Source organism: Pyrgilauda ruficollis, unplaced genomic scaffold (genome assembly GCF_017590135.1).
Source record: "Pyrgilauda ruficollis isolate IOZ18807 unplaced genomic scaffold, ASM1759013v1 scaffold7, whole genome shotgun sequence".
NCBI classification, from domain to species: domain Eukaryota; kingdom Metazoa; phylum Chordata; class Aves; order Passeriformes; family Passeridae; genus Pyrgilauda; species Pyrgilauda ruficollis.
The window spans coordinates 3,434,280-3,451,824 of record NW_024528821.1 but is presented as its reverse complement, the minus strand read 5'-3'; the positions used below and the strand labels follow the sequence as shown (position 1 = coordinate 3,451,824).

Below are 17,545 nucleotides of genomic sequence, written 5' to 3'. Positions count from 1 at the left end.
AGCTTCTCTGGGTACCCTCTGCCAGAGTCTCACAGCCAGGAATTCCTTCCCAATTTCCCATCTCCCCCTGTCCTCTGGCAGTGGGAAGCCATTCCCTGTGTCCTGTCCCTCCATCCCTCATCCCAAGTCCCTCTCCAGCTCTCCTGGAGCCCCTTGAGGCACTGGCAGGGGCTCTGAGCTCTCCCTGGAGCCTTCTCTTCTCCAGGTGAGCACCCCCAGCTCTGCCAGCCTGGCTCCGACCACTGCCCATCCCAAACCAGCCCCAGCTGAACATCCAGCTCCAGCCTTTTTCCACTTTGGAGATATTTCACCACATTGGTGGGGTTTGCACCAGTTTTTCCCGCAGCCCAGGTGAAAGCAGCTCTCTGTCAGCAGAGCTCCACATCCATATTCAGCAGAGCTGGAGTTTTACAGCATTCCCAGCATCCTGGTTTCTTGTAAAAGGAAATCGAATCTGGCTGCAATGGTGCAAGCAATAATGTCTATTTCTAAAAAGCAATTAAGGATGATTTTTTTTTTCTTAGCCAGCTCTAATTGACGTCAAAGGACAACCATTTTAATGGGATGTCGGGAAACATGAGAAACTTTTTTCTTCCTTAAAAGCCCTGATTCTGAAGATACAAATGTACCTGGACCTAACCTAACTTTCAATAAGGGAATAAACCAATTTCTGTGGCTTGAAACATAACATGAATTAATTAGTATTTCTTTGCAGCAATGCTTTGCTCTGCATTTAATATTTTCCCTGGATGCAGTTTTGTGGAGATTCCCAATCCAAAAACTGAAAGGTGATCCTGGTTGAGGGAAAAGGAGAGAGGACAATAGCATGATAATGTGATAGCACCTTGGTTTGTGCCTGTACTCCATCAGTTCTTCAAGTGGCAATTTCTCACTATAAATTTGTTTTGAATAATTGTTGTCCTTACCCTGAATTGCATATTTTCCCTGGACACAGTTTGGGGAAGTTTCTCAACCCAAAAACTGAATGATGGTGGGAGCTGGAGGAACAGAAGTTAGGACAATGACACTGCTATTTTTTTTTTGTTTTGTTTTGGTCAGCCCTATCAGGCAGCTCAGCTGGGACCTTGTTGTATTCTATGGACACCTTACAAGAGTCAGATCTAAAATGACAAATTATATGACATTTAAATACATTTAAATTCTTGCAGTCACTCAGGCTGATGTGGCAGTGACCCTGCAAAGAGCAATCACCTCCTAGTTCTCCACCAAACTATCCGGCTACTGGGGGTGAAATTATTTGTCCTGAATATGCAGAGGTTTGTAGAGACACTTGAGAAATGACAAAGATTTGATCTTGTCGTGTTTTTCAGGCTGGAGCATGGTGCTTTGAAGTAGTTTGTTGGGTCCTTGTTTGCTGAGCTCATTTGCATAAATTTTAAATCAAACTTCTCAAAACGCGCCCTTCTCGTGGATGTCAGAGTTTGTGCTCAACTCACATCTCCCGAGCTTTATGTCACACTATTGACTCAGTGCAGTTAATTAATAATGGAATGTAAATCTCTGCTAGGAAGCGCTGAAGATTGTTAGCAGTGTAAAAATGTTTGTTAATGCTCTTCCTAAAATATTATTCAAGTCTGCCGCTTCTTTCTTTTCGGAGCAAGTTCTAATTATTCTTTTACAAGATTCATGGCATACACAGAGTGAGGAATTGTAATTCCCTCATGTAAAGATTAGTTCTTTCATATGAATAACAGGCTTGGGCTACAGTTCTTAAGCAATATCCACGCTGTTTTCCCTTAATAGAAATTTTGTTTGAATAGAATTGGGATGTGCAGGTAAAAATCATGGTTTTTTTCCCAGTGAATGGATGTTTCATGACATCCCCAAACACACAGAGATTTTAGTGTTTTATTTGGACATTCTAAACTGGTTTTTTTTCTCTTTGGGTTATGCCTAGTTCCCCATCAGTTCTTCAAGGGATAATTTCTCACAGTAAATTACCTTTGAATAATTTTTGTCATTTAATTATCTATTCAATGTGGAGATGAGCACTTATGGTCACAAAGAATAAAAGTATACAATCCAGGAGCAGAAGAGGTCAAGATTTACAGTCACTTGCCTTTCACTGATCCCATAAAACAATCCAAGCATGCAGAAATGATGATCCCATAAGAGACACCAGGGCAGAAGAATGAGAATGCAGCATGAAATCCATCAGACTTATTGATATCTGTGAAGCTGAGGATCCCTGAAGTTGTGAATATAGAAGTGAGTTTTATATTATAGAATGAAATATTTATTAACTTTCTCCATCTGTTCTTTAAAAAATTTAGTTTAATGTCATCAAGGCATTTATGGAATACATTTAGCTTAATCATGCATTCATGCCTTAGGGAGTAAAGCATCCCTGGAGACTTGCTCTTTCTGGATCAGCTCTAGAACAAGCAATAGTTTAAAATTCCATCATTCTTTGGAAATAAACCACATGGCTTTGAATAATTCTTGAACAGAGGGTGTTTTATTTTAAATATCTGGTATTGAGCACATCCAATTGTTGTCTGGTATTGAGCTTTTGGGTAACCTCATCAAATCCCTGGATTTTCCACAGATTTGGAAAATCTCTCAATGTTAGGTATATATCTAATAGTCACAACAATAAGAAAGAATGAGATGGTAGACTTGCATAATTAAAGCAATTAACTCTTTCATTAAAATTCCATGTTTATTGCCAACACAAGGCCAAATACATCATTTTAGTGGATTAAAGACTCCAATTCCTTTGCTCTCAAGTTTCTCATGGCTAGTATAACTCAAGCAGACAAAATTTGCTGTGAGAGTCATCACTTCTGTAGGAGAAATTTTAAAAAAAGGAACTCATGGGCTCAGTGGTAGAGTTGGAAATTGCAGAAACCACGTTCGCTTTCATCTGTTGAATGTGAAGTTTGATGAAAGGATATTATAGAGTAGTGACAAGGACCTAATTCTGATCCAAGTTTTGTCATTATAAATCATGAGTAATTCCGAAGGCTGCAGCAGACCCTTATCACTGCTAAACATCTGTAAGTCAGATCAGAACCGGGACTAATAAATACATTCAAAATGCATAATTAAAACAGTGATTTCACATCACTCTGATGAATTTTAGTCAAGGATTTCTTCAAGGATGCTTTTCTCACATTAGCATTTGATGTTAGTAAGCAATGAATAATTCCATTTTTTCTTTCCAACATCTGGGACACTTCCTGCTTTATTTGCTACTTACTGAGCACTCTGCAGGAAATATTAATGAATCCTGGGTGTTGAAACACGGGCCCTGTGGATCGTGCTCAGGAGGCAGCCTGACGTAGGAGAGGTGTCTTGAGATTAAGAGCTTGATTTTGGTGAAAGATATTGGGAGATTTGCCAAACCTGAGGGAAATACAGGGATTTGGGGAGGTCACCCAAAAGTCCCTCTGGCAACTTCTTTCATGCCGTGGAGCTCTTCCCTGAGCTCTTCCCTCGTACCTAAGACACAATTAATAATAAAAGCCTTTCCCCTTGGTCAGATCAGCTCTTTTTGGTGTGATTCAGGAAGTCAGCACCCAAGGATGCCCCGAGGCTGGGAAGGAGCTGGTGCTGCTCCACCTCAGCCAAGGAGGGATGGCCCAGGGGACCGGCACATCCCGAGAGCATCACTGCCCTGCCAGCTGCTTCCTCACACCTCCAGAGGCCTGGAGGTCTTTCTCTTCCTTGGGAGATCATGGAATTCTGTGTTTGGTGAGCTCTGCTGGGCCTTCAGAGCAGCCTGTGGAGGAAACCTGAGCTGAGCACCAGGTGAGCTTCCAAAGGAGGGATTAAATGTCCTTCCGTGTTAGTGGGAAGTGACTTTGACACTTTTTCACCAAGGGGGTGAAAATATCCTCTGCCGTGGAAAACAGGTAAACTGGAACTTTCCCAGCTTCATTCCACTTGGGTGTGCAACCGCCCCTCGAATTTATTACAAACCTTTCCACTTTTTCTTTTTTTTGTCCAGAAAAATTCATCTTCTCTGTTCAGGTCATGTTTTGACCTTGGTCAGACACATTCCTTGGTGGCTCCTGTAACAAAATGTGAGCGTGCAGAGCCACGATCCCCACTGGAGCTGCTCCCCTAAGGACCCCTTGTTCCCGCAGTGCCCCAAAACCCTCTGGAGAAGGGAAGTGCTGGGCATTCCATCCCTATGGAAGATGCCCACAGCCCCTTTCCTGCAGCAGCCCCATCCTGCTGGCTCAGCACCTCCTGAAGTGCCCCTTGTCCCTCAGGCAGTGCTGGGGGAGAGGCACAGATGTGGTGCAGCAAACGAAGGCGCAGACCAAATTAAAATAAATGTGGAGAGGGGAGCGGGCTCCACGCTCGGCGCGGGGCTGTGCGCTGGGGCAGGATCAAGCCGTATCAGGCAGAGCCCCCTCTACAAGAGTGCACAGCACCTCAATCCCAGAATCAATAAGCTGTACATGCTGCAGCACAAAGAGCTCTTATCTGCAGTACCACTTTGAATTTAGTGAATTTATTTAATCCCTGATGCCTGCAGAGCATCAGTCCTGTCTTCTGGGTTAATTTATTTATTCCGGTGATGTATTTTTAGTCTTTCAAGTCCTTGACATTTGAGAAGCATTTTTTTTCCCCCTCCTTGTTTCCTAAAAACATCTGAATTGGAAAAAAGTTATTTACAGAAAAGTATTTTTTCCCCTAATTCATTCCCCACTTTTCCTTCTGGGAGCCAAGAGAAATACAATATCAATACTAATAACCATAAATGGAATGGATTGGGAAAGGCTCCTTTTCCCCCTGCCTGGCAGAGCCTGCTTCTAAATCAATGCTGGACATTCACTGATCTTCTTTCTTTCTTCTCATATTTTTTTTCCTACAATTAAAAAAAATTAAAAATCACCTATTTTCTAGATATAGCCAAGATTCTGCGCTGCATTTGGTTTGAAAATTGTCAGGAGGGCAGGTGATACTCTTATCTCCTGGAACTTGGTATTTCCAGGTGGATCAGATGAACCCTTGCTTCAACCCAATGGAACCAGAGGGTTAAAGAGTGGGACTACTGTTAAAAAGAAATACCAAAGGAAAACAATAGGTAGATACTAAACATTTGGTTATGGAAAAGTAGATTGAAGCTTTATAAACTTCAGGATCTGCAAAGAAGGAAAAAGTCTCACCTGGCCTTGGCTAAGACAAGGATAGCTGCAGCAAAGCTGAAAAAATTAAAAATAAAGTAGCATGAAGGGCAATTTTTTGAAAAACAGAGGGTTTATTCTATATTCCTTATCTATGTATTTCCCTATCTATTACCCTGTATTTCCTTGTATTTACTTTAAGAGAAGCAGCAAGCACTGAGAAGAAAGAGCCTCTCCTAGAATAGGGACTCAGCAAAAATATATTATATGTCCTCAAAAATAACTCTGCAAAGTCACAGAACATAATTGTTTTTCCATTTCAGATATAACAATTTCTTTTCTTTGTATTTTTTTCTATTTAAATACCGGTCCATGAGAGAAGATGTTCAACAAACCATCAGTGCTCAAATAACATTGGTTGAGCTAGCTGATTTAAGATTTTAATGTTAATTAAACCTCATTGGTTACAAGCTGGAATAATTGCAGTGCACAGTGAATAAATGTGGCTTGCTCTGAAAGAGAGGCATCAACCTTTGGGCACCCCTGCCCCCCAAAAAGAAGGGAAATGCAACAATTTAAACAAATCAGCCTCAAAATTGGTCCTGCTGGGTGTTGAGGTGGAGATTTTGCACCAGCCCCCCTGAAATGCAGGCAGAGGTTTTACCCCTCAAATCACAAGCAAGGTCATGAGTTAAATAATTAGCTCCAAAATCCAGCCAATAATCAAATTTATTGCAAGGCTTTTGCATCACATCCCCAAAAGAAGCTCGGGGGGTGGTGCCAGCTGCCCTGTGGGGATGGGCACCCCCAGCCCCTTGCTCCTTGTGTCCCCAGGCTTTTTTGTGGCATCCCTTCCCCTAAGGGAAATCCTGGTGCTGGGAGAGTGGGTGAATTCTAAAGGCACTAAAAACATATTTTGGTCCTTCTGAAGGTCAGATAATTTCATCTGCATCTTCAGGATGGTGCTGATGAAGGCTGGAAGGATCTTAAGAGCTGCTCTCAGGGTGGTTTTTCCTTCAATTTTGCTCTGCGAGTCAAGATCCCGTCCCTGTTTTCCCACCTGCCTTGTGAAACCCCCGTTATCCGAACCCAAACACAGGCACACACACTTCACACATTAAATATCTGTAAAATAACTGGTGTTCTCTGAGGAGAGCCTCTTCCTGTGCCACAAACACTTCAAAGGCTTCAAAGCAGAGGTGCCTGCAGCGAGGGCTGAAGCTGAGAGCACAAGTGCCTGTTTCAGCTGACACCAGAGGTTTCAGGCTCTTAGGGCATAAAGCATTTTTCACTCTGTTTAAATTAATTTAATTGGAAAAAAAAAATTGAAGGAGAAATAAGACATTTTTGAAGGTGGGGGTTTTTTGTGTGCGTGTGATTTTTTTTTTTTAAGTGGAAAATGCAGTTTTGAGATTAAACCTACCTTTAAGTAGATATTTTAAATGAAAATATCTTCAGTGTTTAAGGAGGGACTGCAGAGACCTTCTGTTTGCAGCCATCTTAGAGGGGTGTTTTTGCTTTCTCTTGTTTTGCTGCTGCTCAGAGGATGTTCCAGCTCCAGGGTGAGCAGCAGCTCCAGGCTTTCCTTCTGCTGCCCCTTCTCAGACTTAATGCATTGGTTCTGCAGGCAAAAAAAGAGACATTTTCAGTATTCCAGAAGCCAAAAGGCTGTCTGCTGGATGGGGGGATTTGCTGTAGGTCCCAGGCAGGAGATGCAAATCCAGTTTTATACTGGGAATGCAGCACTCTGTGCCCAGCACCTCCTGCACTCCTGCCCAGGGAAGGGCAACGGAGAGAGGACATTCTGCTTGTATTTTTTTACAATTTTTATTTTTTAAAATGAAAATGCCAAAAGAGTGGAAATACCTTCGTTTTGATAGTCACGGCATGGGAATCTTCTTAAATTTTTGAATTTATTTGTTTAGCTGCTCACCCGAGGTAGCCCCACACTCTCAATGCTTCAGCAAAGAACAAACCAGGTTTGGGAGCATTTTCTGGGGCTTGCTGGTGTTTCCAGGTTGTTGCAAGGATGTCAGTGGGGTTTGGATGCTTTGTAGTGGGACAAAGATCTTCTTAGGACACATGGCTGCTCGAGGAGCTCAGGCAGGGCAGAGCATTCCCTGGAGTAGCCAAAAGTAGCTCTTAAAAATGGAGATGGTCTATGCCATCTCATTAATTTAAAATAAAAATGTATATATATATAGATATATATATACACATATATAAATATATATTATATATATAAATATAAGAAAATATATATTATATAAAAATATAAAAATGCACACATAAAAAATTAAAAATTTATTGATTTAAATAAAAATATACTCATTAATACAATAAGGAGAATAATTTAAATGTTGTAGGAACGAGTGTGTGAGTGCAAGTACCCCCCTGACCCAGTCCAGGGCTGCATTCCATGATATCCAGCACAGAGAAACAGGGATTTCAGCCCAGCTTTCCTGCTTCTCCCCACCTGCCCAGCACCACATTCCCTGTGATTCCCTGTGCCCTCCTTTTAGACCCAACCTTTTCTTAGGGAAAATCACTGGAGCGTCACGGCCGCATTGATTTAATTGATTGAGGCTCTGCCCAGAACCTCAGCTCCACTCCCAGGCAATGCTAATCAGAGCCAAAGATAACAGCAGAAGGAATGAAAAGATTTCTTCCCCAGGACTCCAAAGTGCCTTTGGAAAAGAGGGAATTACGACAATGTGTTTTCTCTCTGCTGCCCTGGGTTTGCCAGCGGGTGCCCAGCGCAGCCTCTGAGGGTCCCTCTGGATCAGCTCGGCTGCAGGGAGGCTGCTGGAGTTCCAGTAGGAGCAGCCAGGCTGCCATGGGTTTGGGATTTTATCCACCAAATTTTATTATTTTTATCCAGCTCTACTGTGGAAAATCACAGCTGGGTCACCAGCCAAGGCAGTGACTGAAATTAGCAGGAAAGACATAAAACCTCATGGTTTAGGGGACTTTGTTCTTTCCTTCAACAAAACTTGAGCGTTTCCCAGTGTGTGATGATGACATTATCCATTACAAATGGATATCCAGGATAAATGGACCCATAAAATCAGGGGAAAGCAGGGCTGCTGCAGCAAGCCTTGATAACACCCTGAATAATTCACCCTCTTGCAGCAGCTCCTCAGCCCAGAGCCACCGACTTCCCCACAGGGTCCCTGTTTCCACCCCATTAACGAGCGAGGCACAGATGGGTTTGGTCTTCTAAACTCAAATCAGAATAAAGAATCTCTTTTTGCTCCCTCCTTGCTGAGGTGTCCTGAGGTGTATTTTGAATTTGGGCCAAAAAAAATCATTACCTTGGAGTTGCCTGATGCTGCTTCATCTTGGCTTGAGCCAGGAGGGCACGGCCTCAGCTTGACCTTCTGCAGTCCCTGTTTTGGCGTGAGGAAATACACAAGGAATTTTCAGAGAATGCAGAATTCCATCCAGTCATGGAATCGTTTAGGTTTAGAAAACCCTCCAAGATCATTGTGACCAACCATCTCCCAGAACTGCCAAGGCCACCACTACCCCATGTCCCCAAAAGCCACATCCACGTGGATTTTGAACCCCTCCAGGGATGGGGACTCCAGCACTTCCCCAGGGAATTCCAAAGCTTCTCCCTACATCTTTTGGACACAACCAAAGCAGAGCTGAGAATGGTCAAGGGCAATTTGGCCATCATTTCTCCATGGGCATGGGAGGGGTGGGGGGCTGCCCTTAGGATGGGTAATCTGGGAGCAGACTGAGTGGAAACAGATCCTGTGCCTTTCTTTACCTGGATGTGCTTCTGCCCTAAATGAAATGCAGGAGTAAAACTCAGGGCAGAAGCTGAATCACTCTCACTTAATTTAGCGGCGAAATCACAGGCAAGGCACTACAGTACTTGCTGAAGGGTGCAGTGATTTCTAATTATGGATTATGCAGCTAATCAGTACCAATCAACATTTTATGATCTTGACTTAATATTTAATATAATGTTAATTATAATTGCTTTTGCCACAAACTGTGTCAAATCCTAGGTGTGATTTTCCCTCCTGGTGTTCCTCGCGGTGCTGGGTGGGCTCTGGGATGGGGGGCTGAGCATCCCTTCCCAAAATCCCACCCAGCAGAACAGACCCACCTCCCTGCTCCCTCTGCCTTGAGTTGTGATGCTAATTAAGTGCTGGTGAGTCTCAGCGTTATTAGAATGGAGTTTTTATCTCACACAAGTACCTTCCAGCTACAAACAGGGGAAGTTCATTTAATTAAAAATAATTTTAGTGTAACTTAATGTGAACACAGTTCAATTACTCTGAAATATGTTTAATTTCTTTTCCTTTTTTTTTTTTCTTTCAAAGTCTACCAAGAGGCTGTAGAAAAAAACTCCAAAAACTCCAACTAACATCAGATAATCCAGATGATGCATTCAGGCCATTTCTGTGTATTTAGACAGTGGCCAAAATGTCATTACAAACAGGAGCAGAAATGTGCAACAGTGGCAAAGTCACATTCACGGCACAGGCACCGTTCCTGTGATTGTTTATTGAGCATCCTCAGGGTTTCTGTCCTTAAGTGTCTTTGTGCCTTCTCAAAGTGCTTTTGCCAGCTCTCACCTGATGTCTGTGTATGACAACTCCAAAGTCCTCAGCTCTGCTGTGCACAAACCACCCGGGACCTTCTTCACAGGCCTGGTGGTTTTTGATCTAATTTAAACTTTATTTTAAAAAAGAACCCCAAAAAAGTAAAACCAAAGGAAATCCAGAAAGTTTAAGGATATAATTACCACTCAGGCAATTTTTTAATATCCTAAATGCTCTGTGTGAACATCAGCAGGATGCTGCTGGCCCACACACCTTATTTAATTCACCTGCATATTCCCAAAACCCATTTCCAGCTGGGCTTGGGATCTGCTCCCCCACCTCATCTTGTCCTGGAGTCCCCCCTGAGCATGAGCTGGGGTTTCCTTTTGCAATTAATAATTTATTGACTTTTTTTTTGCTTTCACAGCATTCAGTGGAGCTACAGCCCAGTGTCAGCATCTGGAGCTGCTGGTTTTGCCCCACCAGCACTACCAGGGGCTGCACAGGGAAAGGAAGGAGTCCTGGGAATTAACAGGGGGACAAAAGGGGCCATGAACACATGAGCCCCCAAAAATCAGCTGCTGGGACATTTAATCCAAACCCCCAGAGCCGGCACATCCTGGGGGGGTTCAGCACCGACCAAGAAGCTCTTGGAAGTTTTTCTTGAATCTTTATGGCATAAACACCCCTGGAAGAAAATCTGTCTTAAAAAAAACCAAATAAAATAAGGAGAACAAGCAACCCCAGGCTGGTTCCTGCAGAGACAGACCTTGGGCAACAGCTGCAGCCCAAAGGCTCTGGTGGGTGAAACCCTTCCTGTCCACCCCTCCCAAAGCCTTTCACTGAATTTGACCTCCCTGATTTGGGAAAACAAAGCACCAGACAGGAGAAAAGGTCCTTAGAGTTAATAACAAAGCCTATTGACTTTCAAATGCAATCTTGTGGGGTTTTTATACAAATTTGTTGTGTTGCATCTTGTTTCCTTTCTCTCAGCACCCATTAACTTCAGGGACTATTACCATAAAGGAAATTAATTCCACCCCCACAAACACATGGAAACTCCTCCCATCAGGGTACTTTAACATCACTTAGGTGCTGATGGGAAGTGATTATCCCACCATAACACCACTGGTGCCACTACAGCAGGTGAAGTCCTTCCGTCCATTAAAGATCCTATAAACTCTTGGTACAGGTGAAGTTACATGGGAAGTCCTATTCCCAGGAAAGGTTAATTAAAACCTGTAATTCTGGTATGAGCTGGATGAGGGGGAGGTCAGGCATGAAATTCTCCCAGGACAGCCCCTTATTCTCCACTTAAATAAGAATTAAGTTCCCAAAAGGACTCAGAAGCCCAGCCCAACTTCTCCTTTGGCAAAGGAGTATTTATCAAAACCCAATGCTTCTGTCTGTACAGTAGAGACTTAAAATATCCTTGTAAAACCCTGCTCAAGAGCTGCAGCCCAGCCTGGTGACCTGCTGGGACAGAGCAAGGGGATGGCGTGTTTGTAATGCCATGGGTAATAATTCCTGAGGTTGAATGGACAATCTGGGGAGAGGGGATCTTTCCTCCCTTGAGGAGTACAACCTAAAGGCACCCAAATCAGCCCTCCCTGCTCATTGAGGGGGGTTGGACTGGATGACCTTCAAAAGGTCCCCTCCAGCTCAAATTCCACAATTCTACATTCCCAGAATGAATTTTCAAAAGCAAATGGAGTGGTGGTCCCACCACCCACCTGTCCAACCCCATCAAGAGAAGCCCTGCACAGAGAGAGCTGGAGGAAGGGGCTTTGTCTGAGCAGCTCTAAGGGGTTCATCTGTCTGCTGGAATTAGGCAATTAGCAGAGAGAGCTAACGAACCTCAGAGACAAACAGCTGAGTGTCCCTTCTAACACCTCCTCCCTCAAGCAGCTGCTGTGAGGAAGGTGGGCTCTGAGACCACCACCATGTGGGAGCTGCTTCACTGGGAAGGATCACATTCTTTATTTATTTCTGCAGCGTGAGGAATGAAGGGGAAGGTTATAACCACCTCAGAAATATCTCCACACACAGCCCCTTGTGCACGTATTTAATAGAAAACAGAGGCATTGGAGGAGACCACCAAGCTCCAAGCTCAGTTTTTGCCACCTTCCCTGTGTGCTGGTGGTGAGGGAATGTGCAGTGCCTGTGATAAAGGCAGCAGTGGGGTAGAACCATCAGTGCTACCTAAAAGCAAATGAAACTGGCATAAATAATTGTGCTGTAGAAAGCCTTTCTGTTGCACCTTGCCTATCACTGACAATTTACATATCTTAGGAAAACCTTTGTCAGCTTCTGTCATTTCTGCACTATTATGTGCCTTTCTGGATAATTACCAGTTAATGTGAAAAAGCAGATGGAAAAAACCTTGAAATTTCTGATAGAGAATCCTCAAACCTCTCCCCTTATCTGTGCACAGCAGCTTCCTGATTTCAAAAGAAGTTTGAAAACCTTTGTTAAAAATGTCCCTGATTCCCAGTTTGAATGAACCAAATGACATTCAGCTAAAATTATTCAGCTTTTTCCACAATTAAATTCCATTATCGTGAACTGCCAAAGTAAAATGGAAGGTCTCTTAACTAATGTGTCGGTTGTTTGCTTGTATTTTTCGTGGTGTGTATTGTATAAAGCTGTGTGAAGTAGAAGGAGGATAAACAATAAGTGTAATTTTGCATCAATGAGTGGGGCATTTTTAGACCCTCTATTATGGTTGGTGGGTTTTTTTCTTTATTTCCCCACTTCTTTTTTTTTTTTTTTTTTTTGTTCCTTTCTGTTATTTTATTTATTCCTTTTCCTGAAAAACCCACTGAGACTGATTGGATATTTCACCAAACTTAAGGAGTAGTGTCAGGTTGGTTTTTAGCACCAGGAATGATTTTTTCTATGCAACCCCTGCATACCATGAGAGCTCAGCACTGAGCAAGCACACACTTCTCTTGTCCCTCTAATGAAGAGGCTGTGTAGCAGTACACAGGGGAAATAATTTCATTTAAAAAAAACCACATTTCCACATGCAGGGGGATTGTCCTTGTGCTGTCTCTGTTGGTTTTCCCCTTGTTCTTCTGCAAGACTTAAAATTAAGCTGCCCATGAGAAAGGCAGAAAAGTTAATCACAGAGTCCTAGAGTGGGTTGGGTTGGAAGGAACTAAAATATCGTCTCGTTCCAGCCTTCCACTAGAGCAGGTTGCTCCAAGCGTGGATTGCTCCTGTGCAGGATGGGGTAAAGCAAAAATAACCTCTAAAACCAAGGAGCAGCCGAGCCTGCTGTGCTGCCCAGCTCTGAACTCCACAGGGAAGTTATTTCTGTGAGCCTGCAGTCAAAAAAAGAGAGACACTTTCTGAACGCTGATGACAGGGTTTTATGGGGGAATTTTCTGTACAAAATGCTTATAACAGGTTTAATTTTGCTCTGCAAAGCCAAGCCTCATTCAAGGTCTGTGGGCAACATCCCCCTGCAGATGTGCTCTGCAATCACAGAATGATCATTTAAGTTTGACAAAACCCTTAAAATCCTTGATTCTGCTCAGCAGGATTTTTCTAAGCACTGAAGGCTTCAGGCCCTTTGGGCAAATGCACCTGAGCCATCCCTGCCCTGGAGCTCAAATCCTGCTGGAGGATGAGGAGGAAGCTTTGGAGTGGGCAGAGGAGAGCAAGGAGAAGTCAGCCTGGCACTGCAAGGCAGGGCAAGAGAAGAGGGACAGCGAGGAGCCATAAGGACAGGGTTAGAGGAGTGGGACAGAGAGGAGCCATAAGGACAGAGTTAGAGGAGTGGGACACCAAGGAGCCATAAGGACAGGGTTAGAGGAGTGGGACAGTGAGGAGCCGGACAGGGTTAGAGGAGAGGGACAGTGAGGAGCCATAAGGACAGAGTTAGAGGAGTGGGACAGCGAGGAGCCATAAGGACAGGGTTAGAGGAGTGGGACACCAAGGAGCCATAAGGACAGGGTTAGAGGAGTGGGACAGTGAGGAGCCATAAGGACAGGGTTAGAAGAGAGGGACAGCAAGGAGCCATAAGGACAGTCGTGTTCCTGCCAGGACTCCTCTGCCAGGAGAACCAGGAGCAGCCATGAGCAGCACAGGCAGGTCTGCAGTCACACCAGCCCCACTGCAGAGGAGTCACTCCTTTGCTTTAATGAACAGAAAAACACCCAAACACCCTCATGTAAACCCCATTTCCCTTCAGTTGCTTAAAACCAACAAAAGCTCACTCCACATTGGGTGATCCATTCTGAAAACAGAGATTTACCAGCGGAGCCTCGTGGTTCCTCGCTGGAGTCCGAGATCTGCTCAGCTGGAGCTGTGAGTGTCTGCGTTACAAAAAAAGAATTCCTTTAGATACAGAGAGAATGAAAGCAAGGTCGTGTTGGTGAGGATCACTGGGATGGGAGCTGAAGGATCTCGGTATCAGGATGTTGTATCAGAGCTCCACACGCCGAGGCCGCTCCGCTCCGTGGCTGCCCCGCTGGTTTGTGTTGATGGTGCTTCTCTTCCTTGCTGGCATTTAACAGCCACATCCCCAGAGAATGACATTTCAGAGCCTGATTAAAATCATTGTCTTTCATGGCAGAGAAAGTTTGTTCTTCAAAGTAAAGAAGATAAAATAAAAAAAAAAAATGCTGTTGCAAACAGTGCTGAAAACCAGATGAATAAAAACAACCAGAAAAGGGTTTAATTCCATTATTTTCAATTAGCTCTTTAATTTGATTTAAGTCATTTGCACTTGTTGCTTGTTTTACATCTCTTATTGTCCAGCATTTTATTTCACACATCTAACAGTATTAAATCAAACTGTTTTCTAGTCTTTGCCTTCTTTTGAAGCCTCTTGAAAGTCAAAGGCAGATATTAAAAACAAACTTTCATCTCTCTGCAGGTTATTTGTAATCAGACCTTTCTCATCAAGGGCTCATTTCATATGTGTTTGGGATCTGGGAATTATTAAAAATGCCAATCCAACTTGTGAAAAATATTGTCCAGGCTTCAGTGTTTTGAAACTTCAGCATCATGTGTGAATTCATCAGCAGCAGTGGAGACTTGGTGCTCTTGGTTGTAGATACTCACAGGTAGTAATTGCTCAGAAAATAAAAATATTGTCCAGGCTTCAGTGTTTTGAAACTTCAGCATCATGTGTGAATTCATCAGCAGCAGTGGAGACTTGGTGCTCTTGGTAGATACTTACATGTAGTAATGGCTCAGAAAATCTACACAGGATCCTACTTCATGTTGCAAACTCCTGTTTATTGACCCTTGGTGGTGGGGTCAATGGCTGGTGGTTTTAATAATAAATTATAAAACAATCTATTATTAAAGGGACAGTGTTTCTTCCCCATTGCAAATTCACAAATCTCAATGTGTATTTTGGAGAAGCCCATCATAGTCCTGCAGCTCAGTTAATTTCTCATCTCAACTTGCTGGTAACCAGGTAATTCTGCCCAGGAAAACCTTGATAAATATTCGGGTCAGCATCTCAGCAGCTTCTTAAAAAAATAAGTAGCTAGGTCTAATGCCAGTTACCACGTAGACCTTTTATTTCCTTCAGATCCTCTTTTGCCATTCATTTTTGCTGTCTTTCCCCATATATCCTACTCACTTTTATTTATTATCTCATGTCTACATGAAAATACAGATTTTGTAGGTTGTAGAAAGGAAGTTCCTTCTAAAGAAGTGACTGTAGGAGAGTTAAGCCAAGCTGAGAATCTCCTGAATGAAAGTTTATGAAATAAACTATGAAATAGACCAGTATAAAGGTCCCTTTTCCAGAAACCCCTTCTTATCTTTTCTCTCCATTCCATTACACCAAAAGAAAACCTCAGCAGCCAAATCAGATCACTTGTTGATTGTCCTACACCACATTCCAAGGCATTTCCACTACCATTAGGACTGATTTTGAAAACATCAAATAATCTGGATGGAGAGCACTGATGGAAGAGCTGCACCTGCAGAACCTGTTCCACCTTCTATATCATCAGATTTTACCAAATGCCCACAAAAATATTGAAATACTTCAAGTTTTCATCACACTGACACATCCATAGTGGAAGGTAGAATGAGGGAAGCTGGTTATGAACTGCCCCTGGACAAGCATAGCAGATTGCTGGGTGGAAAATGTCAGTTCCCCTTCCTTGGCAAATCAACACTGGGACTCACATCTTGCGGATAAGAAAGTTTCCAGGGTGGTGTTAAAATTTTCCAGGTTTAAAAATGGCCTTGTGGAGTCAATTCTCTGTCACAAGATGGAGACCCATTCCCGCTGGGCTCCGAGGCAGGGCGGGGCTGGAGAAGGTCAGGAATGAATTTTCTTTTTGACGGAGACATCCAAAAATTGGAGGTTCAGCTCCCTGGGAGCAGGCAGGGGAGGTGCTTTTCTCCTGGTGTGTGTCTCTCAGGAGGAGCTGTCCCACGTGGTGGGTGGACATCCCGGAACAAAGGAGAAACCTTTCAAAGCAGAGCCATCTTTATCTCAAAGGCAGCATTCCCTCTTTGATCTCAAGATGAATCAGGCTGGCTTTGTGCTCCTCAGCTCCTCCTTAAATAGCACCTTTCTCCAAATAGGAAAAGCCTGAATAGATGTAAGGCTTGGGTGGTTTAAGAATCCCTTTTGCCTTCCGAGAGCACAACTGGGTGTTTCACATGGTGGGAAGGAACCCTCACATGCCCACCTCCAGACTTATAATTCTCCCAGATCCTGCAACTGAATTTTTGCAGGTGTTTTTTCCCCATGATGGGAGGAACTGAACCCATCAGAGGATGGGGAGATTGGTGTGCTCTTGCAGTGGGTTTGCCAAAGTTAATTCCACCACGAGCAACACATTGGTGTCACCTTCTTCCAAGACATCTCCAGTCCTTCTGTTTCATTACTGCTCCATCCATAAAAGGGCCCCCATTAAAAGTGTGGCCTCTTGTTTGATGAACCAGGAATCCATACATCCTGCAATTTTCCTTCCTTCATCCCCTTTCCCTGAGTTTCTCTGTCATATTCAGTAAAGTCTCTTTTATTGAACATCTGTTTGGTGCATAGCAAGCTTATCCGAACTCGGCAGGAAAGCACCTTTACTCCAAAATAAATTAAAACAATGTATGTGCCTCTGGCCAATGGATCATTGGATGGGAGTCATGAATGTACATTTGTGGATATTTGATGGGAAGTTTATCATTTAAATGATGAAAATACAGTACTTCAACATATGGATCATTCTGAGCTACTCTCTTTCCTTTCCAGTTGAAGAATCATTGTGCATTTAGAGGAATTAGACAAAATTAAGAATTTAAACTGGTCTGCTTGTAAAAGCTATTACCAAAGAGTGGAAATGCAAAAGCAAACACAGGGGTGGAATCTGACTCTGAGATATACATGGATTAAGCTGCTTTAGTTTTAGGTGGTGCAAACAAAAGCAAAACATATTAAATTAGCAAAGAGGGAATTAAAACGTGAATTAAAGACTTAAAATAGAAATTAAAGTACATAAAACCCCTCTTCAAGGATGGTAGTGATCAAATAAACCTGGGAACTTGATATTTTTGGCTTCTCTGCTATTTTATCCTGATTAACAAGATGAGTCCAGTGTGGTGGTCTGCAGCAGACCTTTCCTACAGCTCTGAAATTGTTTTTTTCCCCTTTTCATACAATATCTATGATAATTTCCATAATGAGAAATGTTTTCTGCCCTGGAGAGTTGTGCTAGCAGGGGAGTCCTTCCCCTGCTCTCAAAACCATCTCCTAATTCCTGAGGCAATTGAGCAGCAGAAAACTCTTAACACAATTATCAGGAAATAAAATCAAGAATGCTGAACTCCAAAAGGAACCTTGGAGTAATCAAGGCATTCAAGATGATGCTGCAGTTTGATTTCCAGTTATTAAGACACCTTTTGGTA

General features: G+C 43.1%; 1 long non-coding RNA gene across 4 annotated transcripts; it reads left to right on the top strand.

Annotated features, from left to right (window-relative positions):
* The first annotated feature begins 161 nt into the window (after positions 1-161).
* LOC121363109 lies at positions 162-12,255 on the top strand. Of its 4 annotated transcripts, XR_005956635.1 has the most exons (4): positions 162-2,229; positions 3,507-3,774; positions 4,882-5,062; positions 9,122-12,255. It is a non-coding gene; the product is annotated as an uncharacterized LOC121363109 (long non-coding RNA). The 4 variants fall into 4 exon arrangements; XR_005956634.1 differs by having other exon boundaries at positions 3,532-3,774; positions 4,882-12,255; XR_005956636.1 differs by having other exon boundaries at positions 4,970-12,255.
* Positions 12,256-17,545: the final 5,290 nt, after the last annotated feature.